The sequence below is a fragment of the Rattus rattus genome, chromosome 6 (assembly GCF_011064425.1).
Source record: "Rattus rattus isolate New Zealand chromosome 6, Rrattus_CSIRO_v1, whole genome shotgun sequence".
NCBI classification, from domain to species: domain Eukaryota; kingdom Metazoa; phylum Chordata; class Mammalia; order Rodentia; family Muridae; genus Rattus; species Rattus rattus.
In genome coordinates, this window is record NC_046159.1 from 26834126 (window position 1) to 26860319 (window position 26194).

Sequence of the window (26194 nt, forward strand, 5' to 3'; positions counted from 1 at the left end):
CGAGAAGCTCTAGCCAGGGGGCTGTTTACAGTTGATGCCGCTTGGGAAAAGGAAGCTCAGGAGGGTCTGGGCCTGTGAAGGCCGTCACTGGCGTGTCACTGTGAAGGCCGTCACTGGTGTGTCAGTGTGAAGGCCGTCACTGGCGTATCACTGTGAAGGCCGTCACTGGTGTGTCAGTGTGAAGGCCGTCACTGGTGTGTCAGTGTGAAGGCTGTCAGTATCACTGTGAAGGCCGTCACTGGTGTGTCAGTGTGAAGGTGTCACTGGTGTGTCACTGTGAAGGCCGTCACTGGTGTGTCAGTGTGAAGGCTGTCACTGGTGTGTCACTGTGAAGGCTGTCACTGGTGTGTCAGTGTGAAGGCTGTCACTGGTGTGTCAGTGTGAAGGCTGTCACTGGTGTGTCACTGTGAAGGCTGTCACTGGTGTGTCACTGTGAAGGCCGTCACTGGTGTGTCACTGTGAAGGCCGTCACTGGGTGTCAGTGTGAAGGCCGTCACTGGTGTGTCAGTGTGAAGGCCGTCACTGTGTGTCAGTGTGAAGGCTGTCACTGGCGTGTCACTGTGAAAGGCCGTCACTGGTGTATCAGTGTGAAGGCTGTCACTGGTGTGTCAGTGTGAAGGCCGTCACTGGCGTATCACTGTGAAAGTGCTGTGAAGGCTGTCACTGGTGTGTCAGTGTGAAGGCCGTCACTGGTGTGTCACTGTGAAGGCTGTCACTGGTGTATCACTGTGAAGGCCGTCACTGGTGTATCAGTGTGAAGGCTGTCACTGGTGTGTCACTGTGAAGGCCGTCACTGGCGTGTCAGTGTGAAGGCCGTCACTGGTGTGTCAGTGTGAAGGCCGTCACTGGTGTGTCACTGTGAAGTCACTGGTGTATCACTGTGAAGGCCGTCACTGGTGTATCACTGTGAAGGCTGTCACTGGTGTATCACTGTGAAGGCTGTCACTGGTGTGTCACTGTGAAGGCCGTCACTGTATCACTGTGAAGGCTGTCACTGGTGTGTCACTGTGAAGGCTGTCACTGGTGTGTCACTGTGAAGGCTGTCACAGGTGTATCAGTGTGAAGGCCGTCACTGGTGTGTCACTGTGAAGGCTGTCACTGGCGTGTCACCGTGAAGGCCGTTACTGGCGTATCACTGTGAAGGCTGTCACTGGTGTATCAGCCACACATCGGGGTGGGGCAGACTGAGGAGCAGCTGACCAATGTAAAACAACTCCATGGGGATTTGGCGGATTTGTTTTTTTTTCCCCCCTGTGGCCTTTTTGTTTTATGTTTGGTAATTTTTTTGTCTTACTGGTTTTGTTGTACTTTTGTTTTTTTCCCCATGTGGAGGGATTTGTTTTGTTCTCTTAGAGAAAGAGCGTAAAGCTGGGTAGGTAGGGAGATGGAAATATCTGGAAGGAGTTAAACATAATCAAAGTATATTATTGTAAGAATAAAAAATGTAAGCTGAACATAATGGCAGACACCTTTAATTTTAGCACTTGGAAAGCAAAGGCAGGAGGATCTCAATGAGTTTCAGACCAGCCTGCTCTACAGCCTGCGTTCCAGGACAACCAGAATACAAAACAAACAAAAAAATTAATATAAACATATTGCTTTAAAGTACTGAGAACCTGGGCCAGAGATGGCTCAGTGGTTAAGAGTATTTGCAGCTCTTCCAGCAAGACCAGAGTTCAGTTCCCAGCACCCACGTCAGGTGATTGACAGCCGACTATAATTTCAGCTCCAGGCAATTTGATACCCTCTTCACACGCACATCCTAAACACTATACATTCAAATAGGGTGAGCACAAAAAATTTACACCTAAATGTAATCCCTTGTACTGTTAGGTTTTTTAATTTTTCAATGTGTTTATTTTGCATTTGCATGTGTAGGTACAGTGTGTAGTGGGCTCAGAGGACAGCCTGCAGAAGTCACTTCTTTCTTCCCACCGTGCGGATCCTAGGGACCCACCTCAAGTGATCAGGCTGGCAGGAGGTGCCTTCATCTGCTGAGCTGCCTCACTGGCCCTACTAGTCGTTTGCTGTAAAGTGTATAAATACACTGAGTTAATAAAGACCTTAAAACAAAGGACAAAATCCTACTCCATGCTGGGGACACAACAGCTCAGTAGAGCACTGAGTTCAATCCTCAGTAATGCAGAACAAAACAGCCAAGACCCTGAGGCACTGCATCCAAAGGAAAAAGGGAACCAGTGAGTAGCTCACACACGTGCTGACAGTCCAACACTCCTCACATGAACTCCTTCTATGAAGGACAAAGCAGCCAGTTACCTGTCCAAACAGAAGCACAGACTTCCCACCAACAAATGGAGGACGGCAGTCGCAGCCTCCGTGGACCGTTTCTTCAGCCCCAGCCATGCTGACTCTGTTTAAAGAAAACATTAAAACAAAATTCAAAGGATGCTACAGGAGAAAGCAAGGGAGGGCCTCTATCCCAATCGGATAAGGTACTTACTCAAGGGACAAAGTATCTCAGGGGTCAGCTGGGGTCTACGAAGACACAGACAAGCCTACAGCTCCCACTTTCAGCTCACACATTTACTACGATGGGCTCGCAAGGGTGAATATTTACACCGAGAGCACACTGTGTTGTGCAGTGTTACAGAGGCAGGCGATGGTGGTGCACACCTTAATGCGAGCATTCGGAAGGCAGAGGCAGACAATCTCTGTCTTAAAATACAAAACAAAATCCTCGCTACGGGGAGAGAGTCACTAACTGCTACCTCAGAGTGAGTACAAGAGGAGAGGTATTAACAGTCTCTCTGTGGCAACCATTTCACACCGTACATGCTATATATCAAATCATCACTGTAGCTGGGTCTGGGGCAAATGCCTACAGGCTCAACTGCTTAGAAGGCTGATCTGAAGGCCCCCTGCAGCCCAGGATCTGGAGTCCAGGGTGAACAACACAGTCATCTCAAAACAACAGTCAGCATACTCACACCTTAGAAAGCTATTCTGACAGAAGGTCTTACTCTATAGCTCTGCTAGTCCGAAACTAAGTACATCAGGGCAGCCTCTCCTTCCCACAAGCGGAGATTAAAGATGTAGGCTACCAGCCCAACTTGAGAACCTATGTTTTCACCTTAAAGACTAAACCGTAAGCATCTAGCATATGGACAATGTAACTCTGGTCTCTATGGGGTTAAAATGGAAATGGCCACAATAACGCAACTGTTTTCCAAGAATCACTCTAGTTAGGAGAACACCAGAAAGGAAACAAGCCAGGTGTGGTGGTCTACACTGGAGAGCCTGGGCAGTACACCAAGACTTCATCAGAAGAAAGAAGGAGGAACAGCAAGAGGAAAGGAAAAGGAAAAAGCAAAGGGGACCCGGATAGCCAGGGTGGGCAGGACAGTAGACTCTGACAGAAACAGCAGCATCCCCTTCAGCCAGATTGGACTCTCGACCAGCAGCAGCAGCAGCTGGGAAACTTGTAGAAGATGCAAATGCTTAGACTCCTCTTCAGGCTGCTGAAGCACGACTGCTTTGGTAGACTGAAAACAGTGTCTGTTTCAAGATGCCTGCCCCACAACTCCACTACATGTACAATGTGCTTGAAAACCTATAGTCCGTTAGAGAGAGACGCACTAAGAACCACACGGGAGCAGGAGGCAGAAGTATTTTCTGAGGTCCTTGGTGACACAGTGAGTTTTGAGCCTGAGATATAAGAGACCCTATCTCAAATCCCCACCCCCCCACATACACACCCCAAAATAAATAAACTTCTAGAACTACTCCAGTATTCAAATGTGTGTGTGTGTGTGTGTGTGTGTGTGTGTGTGTGTGTGTGTAGTGTTCTTTTAGGATTATTTAATTTATGTGAGTACACTGTAGCTGTCTTCAGACACACCAGAAGAGGGCATCAGATCCGATTACAGATGGTTGTGAGCCACCATGTGGTTGCTGGGATTTGAACTCAGGACCTCTGGAAGAGCAGTCCGTGCTCTTAACCGCTGAGCCATCTCTCCAGCCCTGTACATTATTTTTTAACAAATAGAAATAAACAATGTAGTGGAGGCAGCAAAGGCTAGACAGTGAGAACTGTGTTCCACAGCAATGCAGAGTCTGCCGTAGCACCCAACTGTGCAATGTGAGCACAAAAGCAGTCGCCCAGTGACAATTCCTAAGTGGGCATTTCAACTGAACTCTGTATATGAAGCTAACAGATCTGCCCACAGGCCACACTGCGCCCACCCCTGCTAGAACTCATGTTCTAATCTCTGAAAGTCCAGCTACACCAGGTGAGCTAGTTAGCGAGGTGATCAGTAACCAGGTTAGTTGTCAACTTGATCTAATCTACAATCACCTGGGGAGAGGGTCGCAAGGGAAGCCTGCACAGGTCCCGTTGATCAGGGGACATGTCTGTGAGGACTGTCTTGGCTACGTGAGCTGATGTGGAGAAACCCAGCTTGAACAGACACCAGCCCTTAGTGTGGGCCTGGACTGCATCAAGAGTAGGCAAAGCTAACTGAGCCTTCAGCATGGATCATTCATCTCTCTCAGGTCACGACTGTGGATGTGATGTGACAGGCGGCTTCACGTTCCTGCCACCCTGACTTCCTGGCCATGACGGACTATGACCTGGAAGGTGAACTAAAATAAACCACTTCTCCCCGAAGCTGTTTGATTTGTTGTGGCGGTTGGTTTTTGTCTGTTTGTTGGTCAGGATATTCAGTCATAGAAATAGTTTCATTCCTATGAAACTAGACACTGGACTAAAAAAAAATTAATAAAAGTAGAATTAGAGAGGAGAAAGAAAGAAAGAAAGAAAAAAGAAAGAAAGAAAGAGAGAAAGAAAGGAAAAAAGCAGCTGTAGTTAAGAGCACTGGCTGCTCTTCCATAGAACACAGTACACAGTGGTTACAACCGCCCGTAACTCTAATTTCAAAGGAGCCAACATCATCTGGCCTCCCTAAGTACTACACACATATGGTGCACAGACACACGTATACAAAACACTCATATACATGAAATAGAAGTAAAGGAAGACTACAAATAAATAGAAAGCAAAAACCGAATGGCTCCCACCACCAAGAAACAGCCCCATCCTTTCCCTTATGTACACACATGTACACTGGAGGAAATCTGACACTTCTCCCTTCCAGCACGCACACATTTGTTAAAGGGAAAATACACGTCCAGTCGCTCAGCTCTCTCCGCACGGCACGCCCTGCCCTTCCTTCCAAACGCCAACACCTGCACTCTTCACCTGAGTGCTCCTTGGGCATTAGTGCCCATTCTGTGTGGCAAGCTGGCGTGCCACACAACCGCACCACATGCAGCAGCCTCAGATGGCGGTGGTGTTCAAACAACCTTTTCCTAAGACACACGGTTGCCTCCTCACAGGCAGTGAATGCCTGGAGCGACACAGAATATTGAGCCCCATAAATAGTAAGAGTCCAGAGTGGAGTCCTTACTAGCTGTGAGTAGAAACGGATGATTTAAAAGCTAAACGGAGCTGAAGATGCACAGTGCCTACCACACACAAAGCCCTGACCGTCAGCACCGCATAAACTAGGCATGACGCTCTTAGGAAGTGAAGGATTAGTCCAAGGCTCTCCTCAGCCATAGTGAGTTCAAGGCTAACCTGGACTACATGAGACCCTGTCTCAAAAAAATAAAAGGTAAATAAGGACTCAGCTCAGAGGCAAGGTTTAGAAAGCACAAGCAAAGAGACCCATTCATGTCTCAGTCCTCGGGTGGGGTCAGGGATAAAACAAGCAAAGTGGTTTTCTATTCCCTTCCATCTCATTACCTAATAGCATGTCTAGAAATTGTGGAAGGAAGGAGAGGGGGGAAAGAAAATGAGACACTGTCACTGGAGGAGGTCTGACCTTTCTCCCTCCCGGCAACCCTTCTCAGCTCTTCAAAGCAGCAGCAGTGTTTATAAAGAACCTGCAAAGGGGTTGGGGATTTGGCCCAGTGGTTCATCGCTTGCCTAGGAGAGCAAGGTCCTGGGTTCGATCCCCAGGAAAAAAAAAAAAAAAAAAAAAAAAAAAAAAAAAAGAACCTGCAAAGTGTGAGCCCATTTCATCAGCTTCCAGAGAGAGTAACGGGAAATGTGAACGCAAGTTAGATTTTTCACAGGGAATGGTACAGGTCAGTCGCCAACCTCTATCACAACAACCCAGAGAGGAATAAGAAAAAGCTCAACTAAGACAATGGAACGAAAGGATGAAGTATGAATATGTATTACAGGGGAAGAAAGGATAAGATCTGGGCCAGCAAGATGGCTCAGAAGGTAAAGGTGCTTGCCGATAAGTCTGACAATCAGAGTTCAATCCCGGGGACCCATGGTGGAATAAAGAGAGGCTTCTGCACACTGTTCTCTGACCTCCACACACCACAACCCCAGCCCCACAGAAAATAATTAAAAACAATTTTAAAAAATCCACACTAGGCCTTTGCTACTGAATCATCGAAGTGATTATGCCGTCAATTCCCATCACTCATGGCAGATATGTGAAGACCCAGCCTGACTCCATTTGGGGCTTTAAAGCCATCTCATAAGAAAGACAAACTAGATTCACCCCTGTTCATGATTAAACCTGTTTCTCGAGTTCTGGGCTGTGTCCCACCTGCAACCTTAACTGTACTACCTGTTCCAGGAATGGTAATGTCTGTTTCAAAAAGTTAATAACTATCTTGCAACCCTACCTTTGTTTCAAAGGGGCTGCTATGGCTACCAGTTGCTATGACTACCTTGTTATGCCCACCTTGCAACTAGTCTTTGCTTCAGGAGGTCTTTAGGACTGGCATTATGCTTTGTTCTGCCCCTGTAACCCTGCCTATTTTGCCTGTCAATTGCCCCATTTGAAACCCCCTACCCCTGAGCTATAAAAGTCTTCTCTTCTTCCTAGCCAATGCTTGACCTCTCCAACCCTGCCTTAAGTGAACAATTAATGTGCACAAGTAGAAAAAGCTTATTTTCATTAATTGCTTGATGAAATGATGAGTCAGTGGCCTTTCTCCTCCCATCTTTGAGATTAACATGTGGGACACTTGTTTGTTTGAGTTGGGATCTCCTTCAAGCTGCCCTGGATCTCACTGTGCACCCACTCCTTAACTTCTCAGTCCAACTCATATATTGTAGAGCGTTCTACTATCAGAATAAACCAAAAGTACACAAAAGGGAGGCCTTGTCCAGAAAGAGGCAAGCCCACAGCCTTCTGGTGGCAGGTGACAGGACCTCCTTTTCCTTCGCAGGTGACTTTGGTCAGTGTATCTTAATTTTGGCTGTTCCTGTGAGGAGTCTTAGGGGGGCACCACAAGGATGGCAATCCTGTTTCATATTCAAACCACCACAAAGCCTGCCTGCCTACAAGGAAATGACGCTTTGAACATAAGGAGCCTTTCTGGTCTGTTTGGTCTTATAATTTTATCGAAGCACACATCTAAACTATAGATGAAAATGTCACCCAGAGCTGAGCAAGGTGGCCCATGAGGTTAATCCCAGCACTTGGGAGGCAGAGCAGGCGGGTCTCTGAGTTCTGGGACAGCCAAAGCTACAGAAAGATAAAACGAGTCTGACCTGATTGCCTCACTGTACTCCCAGCACTGAGGCAGCCTGACCTGTGTAGCAAGCTTCAGGGCAGCCAGTGCCCTGCCGGCCTCTAAGGAAGTTGCCAAAGCATCCTTAGTTGTACACAGTGTGCCTCTATACACGAGACCCAAAGACTCCAACAGAAGTCTTAGAGCTGATAGTCACTTTAATGAACTACCAGGATGCAAAATTAATACACACAGACCATTAGGGGCAAAATACAGACCAACCACAAACACAACTGTATTCACAACTACCACAATAAACAAACTATCATGGAGTAATCCCAGCCATAGAAATGACTTGGGGGAGGGGGTCTTTGTGTAGTCCTGGCTGTTCTAGAACTTACTCTGTCAATCAGTTTGGTCTCGAGCTCACAGAAATCCACCTGCCTCTGTCTCCTGAGTGCTGGGATTAAAAGTATGTACCACCACACCCAGCTAACATTTTTTATTTTTTAAAACTATGTACATTGGTAGTTTGTCAGCATATTATGTCTATATGATGGTGCTGGACCTCTGCAATTGAAGTTATAGACACGTGGGCACTGGGAATTGAACCCAGGTCCTCTGAAAGAACGGCCATTGCTCTTAACCACTGAGCCATTTCTTCAACCCCTATGTTTTTTAAAGATTAGAAATTTTGAATCTTTAAAAAAAAACATTCGATGTTTGTATTATATGGGTGTTTTGCCCGCATGCTTATCTGGGCACCCCATGTGTGCCTGGTGCCTCCAAGTATCCCTTATAACTAGAGTTATAGATAGCTGTAAGCCATCATGTTGAATGCTGGGAACTGAACCCAGGTCCTTGGGAAGAGCAGCCAGTCCTCTTATCCACTGAGTCATCTTTCTAGCTTTGATGGTTTTTTTTAATGAAATATAATTACATTATCTCCTCTTTCTCTCTCTCCTCCAATCCCTCATATCCCCCTCTCAACATCATGGCCTTTTTGTGTTTGTTTTACACAGACAACACAGACATACATATGTGAATATTTAAATATAACCCTAAGTCTGTTTAATGTAGCATGTACATGTATGATTTTAGGGCTGATCACTTGGTACTGGGTTATCCGTTAGGGGGTTCATCTCTAGTATCTATTCTCCCTGTCTCAACAGTCATTGTCTGTAGCTCGACATCTAGGGGTTGGCCCTTCAAGATCCCGCCCCCCTTCCAAGTGGGCATGTCAATTGGTGCTATCATTGTCCAGGTCTTATTAAAGCAGCAATACGAGATGTCATGGGTGTAGTGGAATCAGCCTAGATGGCCAACAACTTAGTCATCTGATGGATAGTTGAAACCATACACACGACAGAACTTTATTCTGCGGAAACAGATCCTACACACACACACAGAGTACTGTATTATTTCACACAAGCGAAACAGGCAAGTTCACTGACAGAGTAGAAGGGGTCCTGGATGAGGGGGAAAGTGGTGGAATGGAGAGCTCACTGGAGCTTCAGGATTTATTTAGGAGTGATGAAAATGTTGTGGAATTCGATGATGCTAAGGGTTGCACAACCCCCAAGCATATGAGTAACCAGAGAACTGCACACCTCTAAGGAGTGAATTTAAACGTACTAATGCACGCCTCATTTTTCAAAGTCCGGAAAGGCTACTCCGAATGTCAAGTCCACCGTTTCTTCTCAACCCAACCCACTCCATCCGACTTCACCCAGTCACAGACTGTTAACAGTCGGCGCGCGTGTCGCCTTGGGCAGAGAACGGCCACCACAGCCCGGGCTGCCCTCCCTAGCTCGCGGTCAGCGCCGCAGACCCGGCGCCTCCGTCCAGAACCAGCGGAGCCCAGGGGGCTTCCGGACTAGGTCTCTCTAAATGAGACGCCCCCGTGCAGGGCGTGCCCAGCAGCCGCCCGAATCCAAAGGGTCCCACGCTCTGCGACCCCGCTGGAACCACCCCAGCGAGGGCCGCCTTCACTCACGTGCCTCGGAACGCGGTGCACGCAGGAGCTCGGTCCTGGGTGCTGAGAGGCTGGAGGGGGCCTCGCAGAAGAGACCGAGGCGCAAGCTCAGGGAACGCTGGGAAGAAGGTCTGAGCCCAAAGAATAACAGAAGAGGAGCCGTAAGTCAAGTCAGAAGTCGACGAGAGCAGCAAAGCCGACTGTCGCAAATCTCGTCGCGAGCTAGAGGCCGCGGAGGATTTGGCATCCTGAGCCGCTCGCTATTAAGTTGCGGTCTGCAACAATCAGCCATCCTACAGCCGGGGTCGTCTTGGAGCCGCGATACCGCCACAGCTTCGGTGGTCATTGCTCTCTCTTCAAGGATGCGGCTTCTTCCAAGCTCCCCGGAGGCTGATTCTTCGCCTTCTATATGGTTTCTCTAGGAGCCCTGCGAGGGTGCCTGGTGTGACCGGGCTGGGTGACTCCAGGAGCCAACCTCACCTCTCGAGCAGTTTTAAACTCTGAGACCCTGGCAGCCAGAGGGATTTCCCCAGAAATTCAACCAGACCGATCCCAGTTTATGGTGTTTTCTGCTTTACAGCAGATCTATATCCCCAATGTGTAGTTTGTATACTGAGAACTTTTTCTTTAATGGTCAGGCCTCCGGATTGCTACAATTTAACCAATTCATTATATGACCACTATCTCTAGGATCTTCTGTGTTTTCCTGGATGATTGGCTTAACTAGTCTTCCCAGGAACACGGAGTCAGATGCAGTTAATAAATAAATCGAAAGTTCTTTAGCCCAATGTAGGGTCCATACCGACAAGACCAAGATAACAGGACAACGACACCAGCTACAAGAACTCAGCAGTTTCTGGAATTAGCTGGCCACTCAACATGCCCAATACTTGCACAAAGAAGAAAAGAATCTTTCTCTGGGCAGTGGGGAAGCACGCCTTTAATTCCAGCACTCAAAAGGCAGAAGCACGCCTTTAATCCCAGTACTCAGGAGGCAGAGGCAGGCCTGTCTTGAGTTCAAGGCCAGCCTGGCTTTCAGAGTGAGTTCCAGGACAGTCAGGGTTACACAGAGAAACCCTGTCTCGAAGAAAAGAAAAACATCTTTTGAAACTGTGTCACCAAATTTGCCAATCCTGGGGGCACAGGCCTGTAACCCAAACGACTGAGAAAGTTGAAACAGGAGAATCCCAAATTGAAGGAGAGCCTGGGCTTAAAACCTAAGTAAAAAGAAGGTTGGCATTATAGCTTAGTAGCAGGACTCTTATTTTTTTTTAATTATTTTCAAAGATGTTACTTATTGTAGGTATGTGAGTATACTCTCACTGTCCTCAGACACACCAGAAGAGGCTGGCGCCCATTACAGATGGTTGTGAGCCACAGTGTAGTTGCTGCGATTTGAGCTCAGGACCTCTAGGAAGAGCAGTCAGTGCTCCTAACCACTGAGCCACCTCTCCAGCTCCCAGCAGTAGGACTCTTGCTTAGCATATATGAAGCAGTGGGCTCAATCCCAAGGACAGGGGAGGATAGCCTGAGTATTTGTGGCTACAGAGATCGCTCCACAGTTTAAGAGCACATGCTATTTCAGAGAACCTGAGTCAGGTTCCCCACGCCCAAATTAGGCAACTCAGAACTACCTGTAACTGCAGTTCCAGGGGACCCAGTGCTCTCTTCTGGCCTCTGAAGTCACCGTACACATAAGGCACTCATCGACCCAGACACACAAAACATGCATACATATAAATAAAAACGAACCTTCCTTTTTAAAATGAAGGTGCAGCACGACATGGTACACACCTTATGCTCAGCACTCAGAGGGCAGACATGTGAAAACCAACCTGGTCTACACAGTGAGTTACAAGACAATCAGGGCTACATTACAGAGAAACTCTGTCCCAAAAGAAAAAAGTTAAAACCACTAAGGAAGGGCTGGTGAGTTTACTCACCGGTTAAGAGAAAATGTTGTCCTTGCAGAGGACTGGGGTTCTCAGCACCCCCCATGGCAGCTCACAACCATCTGTAACTTCAGGTCCAGGGGCTCTGATGCCTGCTTCTGGCATTCTGGGGCACCAGAGCCCCTGGACCAACTACCTCTCACTCCTCGAATGTGTTTTGGATTTAGTTTTGCACACGTAGTGAGTGTGAATGCACCCATACATGCAGGAAGTCAAGTACAAATTTGTGGAATTGGGTGTCTCCTTCCACTGTGTGGATTCTGGGAACAAACTCAGGTGGTCAGGCTTGGCAGCAAACATGGTAATTCTCAGAGCCATCTTGCAAGGCCTGTGTTTGTTTGTGTGTTTGTCTGTTTGCTTGTTTAATGACTATTCTAACGAGATTGTGAGATAGTAGTTCTTTTCCTCTTTTTAATAATGTGCATGTGTGTGCATGGTATGTGTATGCTGCTTGTGTGCCGTTTCATACATGTGAAGGTCTGAAAACCAACTTTCTGGAGTCTGTTTTCTCCTTCCATTTTTAGATGGGCTCCAGGGATTGAACACAGCTCAACAGGTTTGCTCAGCAGTTTTGTTTTGTTTTTTTTTTTATTTTACCCTCTGAGCTATCTGGCTGAACTCCCTTCCATCTATAATTACTGATGTTAAACATCTTTTCGAATTTTGCATATTGTATATCGTATTTGGGTTCTTTCCCTATCTGACTGACTATCTATCTATCTATCTATCTATCTATCTATCTATCTATCTATCTATCTATCTATTGAACTATCAGTCTATCTATTGATCTATCTATCTATCTATCTATCTATCTTATCCATCTATCTAATCTATCTATCGGTTTTTCATACAGAGTTTCTGTATAGCTCTGAGCATCCTGGAACTTGTTCTGTAGACCAGGCTGGCCTTGAACTCAAGAGTTTCGCCTGCCTCTGCCTCCTACTCAGGAATCAAGGGTGTGAGCTACCCCCACCCAGCATTATTTTCATTTTTTAACAAGCTCTTTTTATAACCAGGGCTGGCTTCACACTCACTGTCCTTCCTGCCTCTGCCTCCTGGGTTCCAGGAAAGTGGGCGTGAGTCATGGCACCTGATTGTTTTACCCTTTCTTAAAATAGAGATATTTGGGCTTAATTGGTGTTATAGGAGTTACTTATATAATTTGGTTATTTATTGCCTATCAAATATATAGTATGAAAATATTTCCTCTATTCTGTGGCTACTCTCCTATTTTACTCTGTGACTTGTGTCTTTCTTTTGTTTTTAGTTCTCTCTCTCTCTCTTTTTTTTTTTTCAAGCCAGGATTTCTCTGTAGTCCTGGCTATGCTAGAACTCTGTAGACCAGGCTGGCCTCGAACTCACAGAGACCCGCCTGCCTCTGTCTCCCATGCCGCCACTGCCCAGAGGCTGTTTCTTTTTTTATGTTGAAGCTTTTTAGGTTGGTATTCGGCTTGTCCTGTTGCGCCTCTGGTGTTCCATGTAGAGAAAAATCATTGCTAACCTAAGGTCATAAAGAAATGTGTTGCTCTAAGTTTCTCATTTGTTTCGCTTTTTAAATGGTTCTCTCTGTGTAACTCAGGCCAGCCTCAAACTTGTCCTCCTGCCTCAACTTCCCAAGTAGTTAAGATTACGGGTGCGCACCAATGACCACCGTGCCTGGCTTTTACTTTCACCTTTTTCTTTCCTGTTTGAAAGACAGAAGTATATAATATATGCATCCCAGGCTTCCTGGAACCCAGCGTGGCTCAGTACAGTCCTAAACTCACACTTCTCTTGTCCCTACCTACTGAGCATGAGGAATTACTTTATAATTGCACTGTAGGAAGATAGTCTGATTTTACTCTCTCACCTGGGAAGATCAGTTTTCCCAGCACCATGTATCAAGGAAGGCTATCCTTTTCTCACACGTTCTTTGGACTATTAGTCAAATATCATTTGACCGACATCTGGAGGGGCAGTGGGGTGGATTTCTGGGCTATTTCCAAAGAGGCTTCGTGAGCAGATACTTCTCTGGGAGTTTAAGGAGGCTGGCCCGTGAGATGTTACTGTTTTCTCCTAGGACTTCTTTTGCTTTGATGGCATTGATAATTAATTTCCAAGGCCATTATTTTCACATTGTAGAAACCTTTAATTTTCCTTTTGCACTTCTCAAAAGCCTGCTGCTTATGACATATTAGAAGTCAGAGTGCCGGATGCTACGGTTAAATTAACAATGACTCATTTTGTAAATCTTTAATAACAATAGTTCTTACATGGTGCTAACTCTTGTTCCAAGGCTGTAAACATTGTGTATAATTCATTTAATCCTCATGCTTTATAATAACCTCGTGGGGTAACCCAATGAGATACCATGATCACTCACTGAAAGATGCTGTCCATCTTAAATATTTATCATTATTTATTTACTACCAAGGAAGAAAATGAAAGTCAGGCATGGTAGCTCCTGCTTCTAATCCCAGCATTTGTGAGGCTGAAGGACGAAGATCGTCACAACTTTGAGGCCAAGCTAGGCTACATAGCAAATTTCACACTGGTTTGCACTGTAGGATGAGACCCTTAACTTGAAACAAAAGCAGAGAGTCATGATGGCCTCTGCCTGTAATCCCAGCTCTTGGAAGGATTAGGAGTTCAAGGTCATCCTAAACTACTAAATGCATTCAAGGGCAGCCTGGGCTGCAAGAAAGTAAGGAAAAGAGGGGTTGGGGATTTAGCTCAGTGGTAGAGCGCTTGCCTAGCAAGTGTAAGGCCCTGGGTTCAGGAAAAAAAAAAAAAAAAAAAAAAAGAAAAAAAAAAAAAAAAGGAGGAAAAGAAACAAAGGGCTGGGAGCAAGAAGAGAAGAAGAAAGAGGAAGCTGGACATGCATACCTATAACCCCAGCAAATGAGGCAGGAGGTTCTCAAGTTCTAGGTCAGCCTGGACTAAATATCAAGTTCAAGGCAGCCCCGACTGTACAGTGGAGCCTTATCTCCAAAACATTCCCAAAGCAACTACAGAGACTGTCTACACAGCAGAAATGTATAGTGCCTGTCCTGCTGCCCTGTCTTTATATAATCCATCTTTTTAGTGAAAAGCAGAGAAAGGAGACTTATCAATGTAACCGCATTGAAAAGAGGAAGAGACAAAGGTGTGTAGTGACTCCAGGTCCATCTTCTTCTTGGTTTTTGTTTTGTAGTGTTTGGGTTTCTTTTTTTAAGTTTTCTTTATTTGTATGTGTAAGCATCTGCATATATATATATTAATATATATATACATATATATATATATGGAAGAGAGAGAGAGAGAGAGAGAGAGAGAGAGAGAGAGAGAGACGATCGGTGAGCACAGAGGCCAGAGGAGGGAATCAGATCACCTGGGACTGGTTTTACAGACTGTGGTGAACTTGACTCAGGTCTTCTGCAAGAACAACAATTGCCCTTAGCCATCCCTACAGCCCTCTTTTGTGTATTTCTATGACAGGGCCTCACGCTGTAGTCCCAGGCCTCACGCTGTAGTTCAGCCTGGCCCGAAACTCACTCTGTAGCCTGAGCTGCCTCAGGTTCTCAGTGACCCTCCTGCCCTAGTATCACACGTGCTAGCTACAGTTGCAAGTATGAGCCGCTCTGCCTGATTCAGCCATGCCTTTCTAAGCACACAAAAGATTTCCAATGACAATTTATATTGTAATCTCTGAGAAGACATTTGTTAAAGTCTCAGAATTTACTACAAGCCTGAAAACAATGTGAACTATCAATGTTGCCAATGCCACCTGGCTGACAAGAAGCATCCAACTTCAGAAATGTAACAGTGTTTACATTGTATTCTGGAGCCAAAGAAGTCACCCTCATTTTGTATATAGCACGATGGGATTTACTGATTTTCCAGAAACCATGTAGCTATTGCTTTAGTCAGGCTGATGGCTGGTGGTATCTGCTTGTTCATTTTAGGTTGCGCTGCTGGTGAGAGAAGTCAGAGTCGCTCACCTTTTAGGCAAGTAAGTGCTCTACCACTGAGTCACACAGCTGCAACTCAGCCAGACTGTGATCTGCCGTCTGGCTTTAGAATCAGTACTTTTGCCACAAAGAGAAGTTCAGAGCTGAATAAGATAATTCTCTACACCTCTTCACCAATCATCCATTTCTGTTAGCAGAAACCTCCCAAGGAAGCCCTACCGTACAATTTAGACAATCTATTTGGGGTCTGGTGAAATAGCTCACTCATCAAAGTCCTCACTATCTAAGCATAAGGACCAGAGTTGAGATCCCTAACGTCTATGGGAAAAGCCAGGAATAGCAATATATACCTAGAATTCCATGGCTGGGGAGGTGGGAATAAGAGGATGCCTGAAGCTTGCTGGCCAGCCAGTGGAGGTGAATTGTTAATCCCAGGTTCAGTGAAAGACCTTACTCAAAAAATAAAATCATGTGCAGAGTGATTGAGGAAGAGAGCTAATATCCATCTCCCCCACACCATGAGCATGCACACACAAGAAAAAATATTTCTCTTAAGAATCTTTAAATCTGGCTCTGGAGAGATGGCTCAGTGGTCAAGAGCACTGACTGTTCTTCTAGGGGTCCTGAGTTCAAATCCCAGCAACCACATGGTGGCTCACAATCATCTGTAATATACATTAAATAAATAAATAAATAATAAAAAAGAATCTTTAAATCTTTTTAAACATGTTTATTGCACATGTTTATTCTGTGCGCATATGTGAGTGGGCATGTATACATATGTGGAGGTCAGAGGGCAACCTCCAGGAGTCAGTTCTTCCACATGTGGGTCTCGGGAATGAAGCTGAGATTGTGAGACTTGGAGGGAAGCATCTTTACTTGGTGAGCCATCTTGCCAGCTCAAAAATCTATTTGGGGGACAATTCACTAATTGAAAGATAGTACTCCTGTGTTCAAATGTTGTGTTTCATGTATGCTTTGGGACCACACAGAATAAATTGAAAGGTTTTTTTTGTGTGCGTGTGTGTGACAATGTCTTAGTTTTATTTTCTCTAACAATGTGGCAGGTCACTGAATTTAGGTGTGTTTTCTGAACACTTACCACATAGGTCCAACAGAGTGTGGAAGGTGAAGTAGAGGACCCACCCCCACAGAACTCACAAGAAGGTAAAGAACTTAGATCTATATTAGAAATAATTTCCATATGACATTAAAAGTGGTGAATGAGAAGTTTAGATAATGAAATTTAAAATTCTTTTTTTTTACATTTATTTATTTATTATGTATACATCATACAGCTTTCTGCCTGCATGTATGTCTGCAGGCCAGAAGAGGGCACCAGACCTGATTATAGATGGTTGTGAGCCACCATGTGGTTGCTGGGAATTGAACTCAGGACCTCTGGAAGAGCAGTCAGTGCTCTTAACCTCTGAGCCATCTCTCCAGCCCTAGATAATGAAATTTAAATGAGGTCACATCTGATGAAGCATCAGGAAGTCTTCATGGAGAAAGACACAGGTAAGATAAAAGTTGCTGTAGCTGTGTCTGGATACAAGTATCCTGACGTCATAAGGAGATACATACAGAGGGAAACTCTAGCTCATCTTGGTTGTTCTCCTGGTTAGTTTTTTATCAACTCTGTACAAGCTAGAAGAGTTTGAGAGAAGGGACCCTCAATTAAAAAAAAATGATTCCATAAGATCCAGCTTAGGCATGCAAGACTATAGGGCATTTTCTTAATTAATTAGTAACTGACTGGGGCAGGGGTGGAGTGAGGGAGCCCATCATGGGTGGAGATATCCCCTAGTCAGGTGGTCCTATAGAGAGGTTTCTAGAACAAAGCAGGCTCAGGAAGCTATGAGGAACAAATCGGTAAGCAGCACCCGTCCAAGGCCTCTGCATCGGCTCCTGCTTCCAGGTTCCCATCTAGTTTGTGTTCTGCCTTGGTTTCCCACAGTGGACTGTGTGATTCAAGATGTGAAAACCAAATAAACCCTTTCCTCCTCAAGTCGAGTTTGATCCTGGCGTTTCATCCCAACAATAGTAACCTCAACGAAGACAGGAATTGATGCTAGAATCATGGGGTGTTGCCATAACAGACTTGAGACTGTGCTTTAGGAAGAATCGTGGAAGGACCTTGAAACTTTGGGCAAGAAAAGCCATTGAGTGTTCAAAACTTGGTGAGGTGCTTTGTGGGGGCTTGGGAAAGAATTGTGTTGGGAGAACACAGACGATAAAGCCTGGCTTGTGACGTTCCAGAGGGAAGTTTGGGAGCCTCTTAAACTCTATCGTTGCGTATACTGCATTGCTAATCTGTGATCCTGGTTAAGTGGGACTGAAGAATCAGCTGGAATTAACAAGATACCAGGACCACTAAAGTGAAACCTTTACTTTGTTGGGACAACCAGCACAAGAAGGTGGGCTGGCACATACATACAGCCACCAAATGCAGACAATATCGCTGATGCCAAGAAGTGCATGCTGACAGGAGCCTGATATAGCTGTCTCCTGAGAGGCTCTGCCAGAGCCTGACAAATACAAAGGTGGATGCTCACAGCCAACCATTGAACTGAGAACGGGGTTCCCAATGGAGGAGTTAGAGAAAGGACTGAAGGAGCTGAAGGGGCTTGCAACCCCATAGGAAGAACAACAATACCAACCAACCAGAGTGCCCAGGGACTAAACCACTACCCAAAGACTACACACATGGACAGACCCATGGCTCCATCTGCATTTGTAGCAGGGGATGGCCTTGTTGGGCACCAATAGGATGAGAAGCCCTTAGTCCTGCTAACGTTCAATGCCCCAGTGTAGGGGGCCAGGGTCAGGGGGGGAACACCATCATAGATGCAGGGGAGGGGAGGGGATGGGGATGGGGGGTTTATGGACAGGAAACCAGGAAAGGGAATAACATTTGAAATGTAAATATAAAAATATCTAATAAAAAAAGAGAGGAAGGTGGGCTGGAGCTGAGAAATTAGCAGTGATTAAGAAGGAACCAGCATCACTGAGGTGAAATCTGGTAGTATTTCCTTGGGGTTGGCACACAGAGGCTGGGTTCCGGAGGAAGCCAGTGTTGTACCTTGTGCTGGCAGCCAAGCTTCATCTTGTATACAAGTCTCCCGGATGGTTCTGGGTTTGAAGACATGATGGGTTCATGGAGGGCAGCTGAGGGTTGGCACTGTGAGAGGCCAGAAGAGGCCACTGGTTAAGGTGCAGCCACAGTAGCTGCTGAAGCCCCAGGTCCGAAGGGGTCGTGCAGAGAAATTGAGGCTTGGCACCATGTAGAGCCCAGGAGAGGCTACTGGTGCAAGTGCAGCCCAGGAGATCCCAGGACTTTGGGGACACCAGTGTAATGACTGCCAAGACAGTGGCTGCCATGGAGTGGAGTCAGCCTGAGCTTACACAGAGAGACAAGCTCTGTGTGCTGGAGGAGGAGTTAGAAGGTTGTGAGGGCTATGTTCATCGCAGCCTTATTTATAATAGCCAGAAGCTGGAAAGAACCCAGATGCCCTTCAACAGAGGAATGGATACAGAAAATGTGGTATATCTACACAATGGAATATTATTCAGCTATCAAAAACAACGACTTTATGAAATTCGTAGGCAAATGGTTGGAACTGGAAAATATCATCCTGAGTGAGTTAACCCAATCACAGAAAGACATACATGGTATGCACTCATTGATAAGTGGCTATTAGCCCAAATGCTTGAATTACCCTAGATGCCTAGAACAAATGAAACTCAAGACGGATGATCAAAATGTGAATGCTTCACTCCTTCTTTAAAAGGGGAACAAGAATACCCTTGGCAGGGAAGAGAGAGGCAAAGATTAAAACAGAGACTGAAGGAACACCCATTCAGAGCCTGCCCCACATGTGGCCCATACATATACAGCCACCCAATTAGACAAGATGGATGAAGCAAAAGAAGTGCAGACAGACAGGAGCCGGCAGATCGATCCTGAGAGACACAGCCAGAATACAGCAAATACAGAGGCAAATGCCAGCAGCAAACCACTGAACTGAGACTAGGACCCCGTTGAAGGAATCAGAGAAAGAACTGGAAGAGCTTGAAGGGGCTTGAGACCCCATATGTACAACAATGCCAAGCAACCAGAGCTTCCAGGGACTAAGCCACTACCTAAAGACTATACATGGACTGACCCTGGACTCTGACCTCATAGGTAGCAATGAATATCCTAGTAAGAGCACCAGTGGAAGGGGAAGCCCTGGGTTAAGACTGAACCCCAGTGAACTAGACTGTCGGGGGAGGGGCGGCAATGGGGGAGGGTGGGGGGGGAACACCCATAAGGAAGGGGGGAGGAAGGGGATGTTTGCCGAAACCGGGGAAAGGAATAACACTGAAATGTATATAAGAAATACTTGTTAATAAAAAAAAGAATCCGTTTAAAAAAAAAAAAAAAAAAAGAAGGTTGTGAGGGGATCCCAAAAGTCTGACATTGATGGACTTTGGTTTTGCCTTGTTGAGATTGTGACTGTGTCGTGGCTCTTCCATATAAGGATTTAATTTATTTTGATTTTATAGGAGCTCACAGTTGAGAGACTTTGAACTTTCAAAGATTTTTTTTTTTTTTTGGTTCTTTTTCGAGCTGGGGACTGAACCCAGGGCCTTGCGCCTTCCTAGGCAAGCGCCTACCACTGAGCTAAATCCCAACCCTGATTTTTTTTTTTTTTTTTTTAATGAGACATGATTTTTTTTAATTATTTATTTATCTTATGTATGTGAGTACACTGTAGCTGTCTTCAGACACACCAGAAAAGGGCATCGGATCCCATTACAGTGGTTGTGAGCCACCACGTGGTTGCTGGGAATTGAACTTACAGCCTCTGGAAGAGCAGTCAGTGCTCTTAACCGCTGAGCCATCTCTCCAGCCCCTAGATTTTTAAAGATGCTGAATTTGAAAGCATTTGGATTTGTAAAGACTGTGAGACTTTTACACTTACAATGTTTCATATTGAATTATTTATTAATATGAGATCTCTGGAGATGAACAAAAACGGAAAGGTGGCTGTGAAATAGCGTTTGTGTTGTGTTGGTGTGTTAAGTTGACGAAGGTCAATTGTCCTGGCTAGTTTTATGTCAACCTGACACAAGCTAAAGTCGTATGCCTGACTAAAGTCATGAAGTCTGAGAATAGAGAACATCAAGTTTTAAAATGCCTTCATAAGGCCAAGCTGTAGGCATGCAAGACTGTAGGTCGTTTTCTTAATTGGTGATTGATGGAGGAGGGCCCAGTTCAGTGTGGGTAGAGATACCCCTGGTAAGGTGGGCCTGGGTTCTATAAAAAAGCAGCATGAGAGGGCTATGAGGAGCGAGCTAGTAAGCAGCACTCCTCCATGGCTTTGGCATCAGCTCCTACCTTCAGGTTCCTGCCCAACTTGAGTTCCTGCCTTGGCTTCCCTCAGTGGAGTATAGTTTGGGATAGGTGAGCCAATAAACCCTTTCCTCCCCAAGTTGCTTTCGGTTGTGGTGGTTCATTCCAGCAAGACAGTTGTCAACTAATTGGATCTTGACTCAACTCAGAGGCACCCCTCCTGCCATGTCTGCAAGGGTGTTTTACAGATGCGTTAACTAAATTGGGAAACCATCTTCTAGAATGGACAGGACCTCCCAGCATCCACCCGAATAGAAAGAGGGGAAATCAGGGCGGCTCCTGTGTGCCTGATCTCACGTCTTGGTGGAGAGTGTATCTTCTGTGTTGCTGCTGCCGCTGCCGCTGCTGGTGGTGGCTGTGGCGGTGGTGGCGGTGGTACCTTCCTTCAGTGGCATCAAAACCCAGATTCTTGGGCCTTCCATGGAAGATTGAAGACCAGAAGTTCTCTGGGAACCCTCCAGACCTTCAACACCAATACAGGGACTGCTGAAGTATCCAGTCTCATAAAGTGAACAGTCATCTTGTCCTCAGCCTCCGATATGAAGACAGCTACTGTTGGATGGTCTAGCCTGTGTCACATAAGGCAGTCTAATAAATCCCCTGGGGCTAGATCTTTTTGTCGATTCCATTCCTCTGTCCTGATTCATGGAAAGCCTTCCCCATTAGGTGCTGGGGAGCTGTAAAACATTAAAATTAGTTATAACCGTGTTAACGACTAGTTCTTCCTGGGTGAGCACTCCTTTAGTGTTTGCCTTCCCTTTTTTCTTTCTTTCTTTTTTTTTTTTTAAAGATTTATTTATATATAAGTACACTGTAGCTGTCTTCAGCTACCAGAAGAGGACATCAGATCTCTTTACAGATGGTTGTGAGCCACCATGTGGTTGCTGGAATTTGAACTCAGGACCTCTAGAAAAGTAGTCAGTGCTCTTAACCACTGAGCCATCTCTCCAGCACGAAATTCTTTTTTTTAAATTAGTTATTTTTACTCCTTATGTTTACTCTATATTGGTGTTTTGCCTGCATGTGTTGGGTCCTCGGGAATTGGAGTTACAGACAGCTTTGAGCATCCATGTGGGTGCTGGGAATTGAACCTGGGTCCTCTGGAAGAGCAGCCAGTGTTCTTAACCTCCAAGCCATCTCTCCAACCCGAGAAGCAAAATTTTCACTGTATAAATATCCTGTGATCCATATGCGGTTCTCTTTTGGAGGGAAGAGTCCATTCCTTTTGAATCATGAATCAGTTCTCACACCATCTCAATTATAGCAGGGATTTCCTTGAACGGTCTGTGGAAATTCTGAAACTGTGGGATTGTCATTTCCATGGACTTACTGCTTACTTGGCCAGAATGATCTGCCACCTTCAGCATCACCGCCACCTAAGGATACCTGAGAGATCTGCAGCTGTCGGAGCTCACAGCCATGCCCAGTTTCCACTGAAAGTCTATAAGCTGGCCGGTGACATCTGACTTGGCGTCCAGCACCGGCTCCCTGAACTGAGACTCCTCCTTGGCCAGAGTGGAAATTGCAAACACCGTGTTTACCTTCCTAAATAAGCAAAGATGTTGGGACTAGGGCAATTTGACTCCCTAATCAGTAGCTGTCAGACTCTCCCTTGTGCCCTGATGCCTTGAGCAAAATCTTTAGTCTAACACCAACCAGATTACCTTTATCCCAGCACTAGCTGTTTCGAATTCCCCTAAAGACATCTGATGCTCCGAGCCCCTCAGGGCACAGACGGTGAAATAGTGCTTACGGGGTTTTGTTATCTTGAGCCTTTGATGAACTCTAGGTAACTCACGATCATTATGTGTCCTGGACCAATTAGACATCGGGGATGTGGGGAGCTTAGTTAGGTTTTCTATTGTTGTGATTAACACCGTGACAGGCAGCAAGCTTGGGGAGGGAATGGATTTTCTAACAACTCTCAGGTCACACTTCATCACTGACAGAAGCCAGGGTGAGAATTCAGAGTAGGAACCCGGAGTCAGGAACAAATGCAAACACCACAGAGGAGTGCTACGTCCTGGCTTGTTTTTCTGTGACTTGCTCAGCTTGCTTCCTTACACAACTAAGACTACCTATCCAGGGGTGACACCATCCACAATGGCTGACTCTGCCGACATCAATGGAGACCTCATAGACTTGCCTACAGGCCACCCCTTGGAGGCATTTTCACAACTGAGTTCCTTTTCCCAGACATGCCCAGGTTTGGGTCAAATTGACAAAACCAACCAGAAAAGGCATTTGGGAGATACGAAAGTTCTGGCCTACAGAAGAGGATAAAAATTTCTCCTGATCAGACCATTTTAAGCCCACTGGTTTGCCTCCATCCATCCTTGACTTAAAAGCCATTTTAAAGTAAAGCCAAACGAGGCTCATTCCTGTTTAAGGTTAAACCTCTGTTTCTCAAGCACTGGGCTATGCCCCATCTGTGACCTTAGCTACAAATGTTTCTGTACCACTTGTTTCAGGAAATGGCAACAATGTCTTTGTTTCAAAAATCTGTTTATAACCATCTTGCAACCCTACCTTTGTTTCAAAAGTTTGTTATGACTACCTTGTTAGGACCACCTTGAAACTATGACTTTGCTTCAGGAGGTCGCTATGCTTACCTTCTGTTTCTGTAACCCCCAGCCTATTTTGCATCCCAGATTCCCCGTTTGGAAACCCTCTACCCTTGAGCTTTAAAAACCTTGCCTTCCTCACATCCAATGCTGACCTCTCAGCCCTTGCCTTGGAGGGCCGGGGTGGAGACAGCCCCTGTACACAAATTTTAAAAAGCTTGCTTTTATTAATTTGGCCATGATGATTTGGGTTAGTGCTCTTTCTCTCGAATCTTTGGGATTAACATCACTAAATCAGCGTAGTGACCATTTTTGCTGTCTCTCTATGTCGACGCCCCTTCTGTAGAATCATAAATTAAAGCTGCCTCTCTTTCATTACTCTGGATTATTCATCTTTTCTCAACAACTGTGCAAACATTTCCACCTACTTGTACTAGGGAGCAACGTGCCTGGTGGAGGGATCATTACGACTAGAACTAAGAGACAAGGCCATGGTTGGTCCAAGTATAAGCCCCAATGCCCGTGATTGGTGCTGAGAGACAAGGCTGGCAAAGAAATGGCTCTGATTGGTCCAAACACCTCTTCTTTGTCTGCAGAAATAGATGTTGTAGACTGACTCAAGTCAACAGCTTGTAGTTCCTCTCCTCTGATGTTGCCCATTAGGTCCCCTAAGAGACTTCCCTCACGCCCGCAAAACAGCTCAGCAGGTGAAAGTGCTTGTAGCAAAATCTTCAGACTAGAATCTGATCCAGGAACCCGCAATGGAAAGAAAACCAAGCCGTCCGCTGACACCCCAACCCCCCGCCCCTGCTCCGCAGGCTGTGGGATACACACGTCACTCCCCACCAATAATAAATACAATAAGCTTAAAAGTTTATTCTAGGGATTGGGGATTTGGCTCAGTGGTAGAGCGCTTGCCTAGCAAGCGCAAGGCCCTGGGTTCGGTCCCCAGCTCCGAAAAAAAGAAAAGAAAAAAAAAAGTTTGTTCTAGCTTATCCTTTCTTGCGGACTTTTCGGAGTGCTGGCTATGCTCGTGACAGGAAGCAGTGGTGGCAGCCATAGTAAGGACACCAGACGCGGAGTTGGTTATCTAGGCTGTGAAAGCACTAAGACGGTTTATTGTTTGACAGCTGAAGTCATCACAATGTCCTCCGAGGTGGTTCTGACAACTCCTTCCTGGCCTGGGGTTGCTGATTCAGGCTCCCCAACAGCCCAGCACAATCTCCACCCCACACCCAGTGTCTCAACCTCAGCCTCTGGCTTTGGTACCTGACCCCAAGGGTTAATGTTAACAGCTAGGACGGCACGAGAAGGCTAACCACCCTTTCCCATGGGTGCTGGTGACTGGGACGGCGGCACTCAGGTCTCCTGAACAGTGGGAGATACCCTAGGTTGTACCCTGTAAGCACAGGTATTGTCCCTGCGCAGGCAGGCACTCCAAGTTGCCCTGGAAGTGGCCTGATTATGTGAGGCAGCAGCTGACTGGCTCAACAGGGGCTAATGTAGGGAAAAGACAGGATGCAGGAGGAGGAATGGAGAGAGGGAGGGAAGGAGAGAGAAGAGCTGAGAGTGAAGAGGGATAAAGAGGTGTAAGGAGCCTTAGAAGAGAGCCTGAAGCCTGGGTTACCAGAATAATTCCAGACTCTTCTCAAGTTCCCAGGACTAAGTGTGTCATACCTGAGGTCCAGGAGTCCTGAATGCTGCCAAGGGTCAGTGGCTTCCAGCAACACTGGGGTGCAGAGGCTCCCAGGTCTCTGATAAGTGCATGAGGACTGGGACCCTCATGCTTCTGCCACCCTCACTGCTCCCACGGGAGTTCCTGAGGCCCAACAACAGAGGACAGGGGCCATAACAGTCCCAGTTGGAGTTTTTATGGCTCATTGCTAAAGCAAGTTTCCATCTCCTTGTGGTTATTAAAAACGATTTTTTATCCTTAATTATGTGTGTACACGTCTGCTTATTAGCGTTTGCTTTTGTTTTTGTCGATTTGACACATGCTAGAGCTATTTTGGAAGAAGAAACCTGAATGGAGGATTTGCTCCCATCACATTGGCTTGGAGGCAATCCTGTGAGGCATTTTCTATACTTCTGATTGATGTGGGAGGACCCAGCTCGCTGTGGGCAGTGCCACCCCTGGTTCTTGGTATTATAAGAAAACAATCGTGCAAGCGATGAGGAGCCTTCTGGAGACATTTCAGATTCAAACCATAATGGAACCTCTACGGAACAACCTGGAAGCCATTCCCAGTGACCCAGTTGGTATTTTGCACTCCTTTAGCAAGTAGTTGGCTGGCCAGAGCTTAGATACTTGAATTGATAGATTGTTATACATGAAAGCAAGTTATACAATAAGATAATTCAGTTATGAACATTCACACATAGATCATTTATGTTGGCATTGCTACTAAAGACCTAGATCTAGGTGGAGTATTTCCAGGTCCTCGGGCCTCTTACTCGAACAAATAGAAATGAAGGCTCACAGAGATTTAGAAAGGTAGCAAGGTCACCTGAGTGCAAGCATTCGAGGGCCTTGGCTATTGTGTAGAGCCCTGCTATAGGGCTCCAGGGGAGGAGTTTGGTTGCTAAGTAGCATAGTTGGATGGTTTTCTATGTGGCAGATTAAGTTATATATTTTTCTACCACACATGCACCTTCCTGTAATGCGTCTGATTCTAATTATATGCACGCCTCATTACGCACAGGCATAAAATAGGAGATAAGAGATTCTAAAGGTTCACTTAGAGGATAGAGTTTGCCTTATTGCACATGAACCCCCCAAAAAACTAGTCCAGATCAGCCTTCCTACCCTGGTATCAGATTTATCAAGAATATATTTGAATAGGAAATGTCCAAGTCTGGTGGTTGTTAAGGGGAGG

At 45.9% G+C, this 26194-nt stretch overlaps 1 pseudogene; it reads right to left on the reverse strand.

Annotated features, from left to right (window-relative positions):
* Nucleotides 1-21998: 21998 nt before the first annotated feature.
* LOC116904611 lies at nt 21999-23084 on the reverse strand (annotated as a pseudogene).
* Between the last annotated feature and the right edge of the window lie 3110 nt (nt 23085-26194).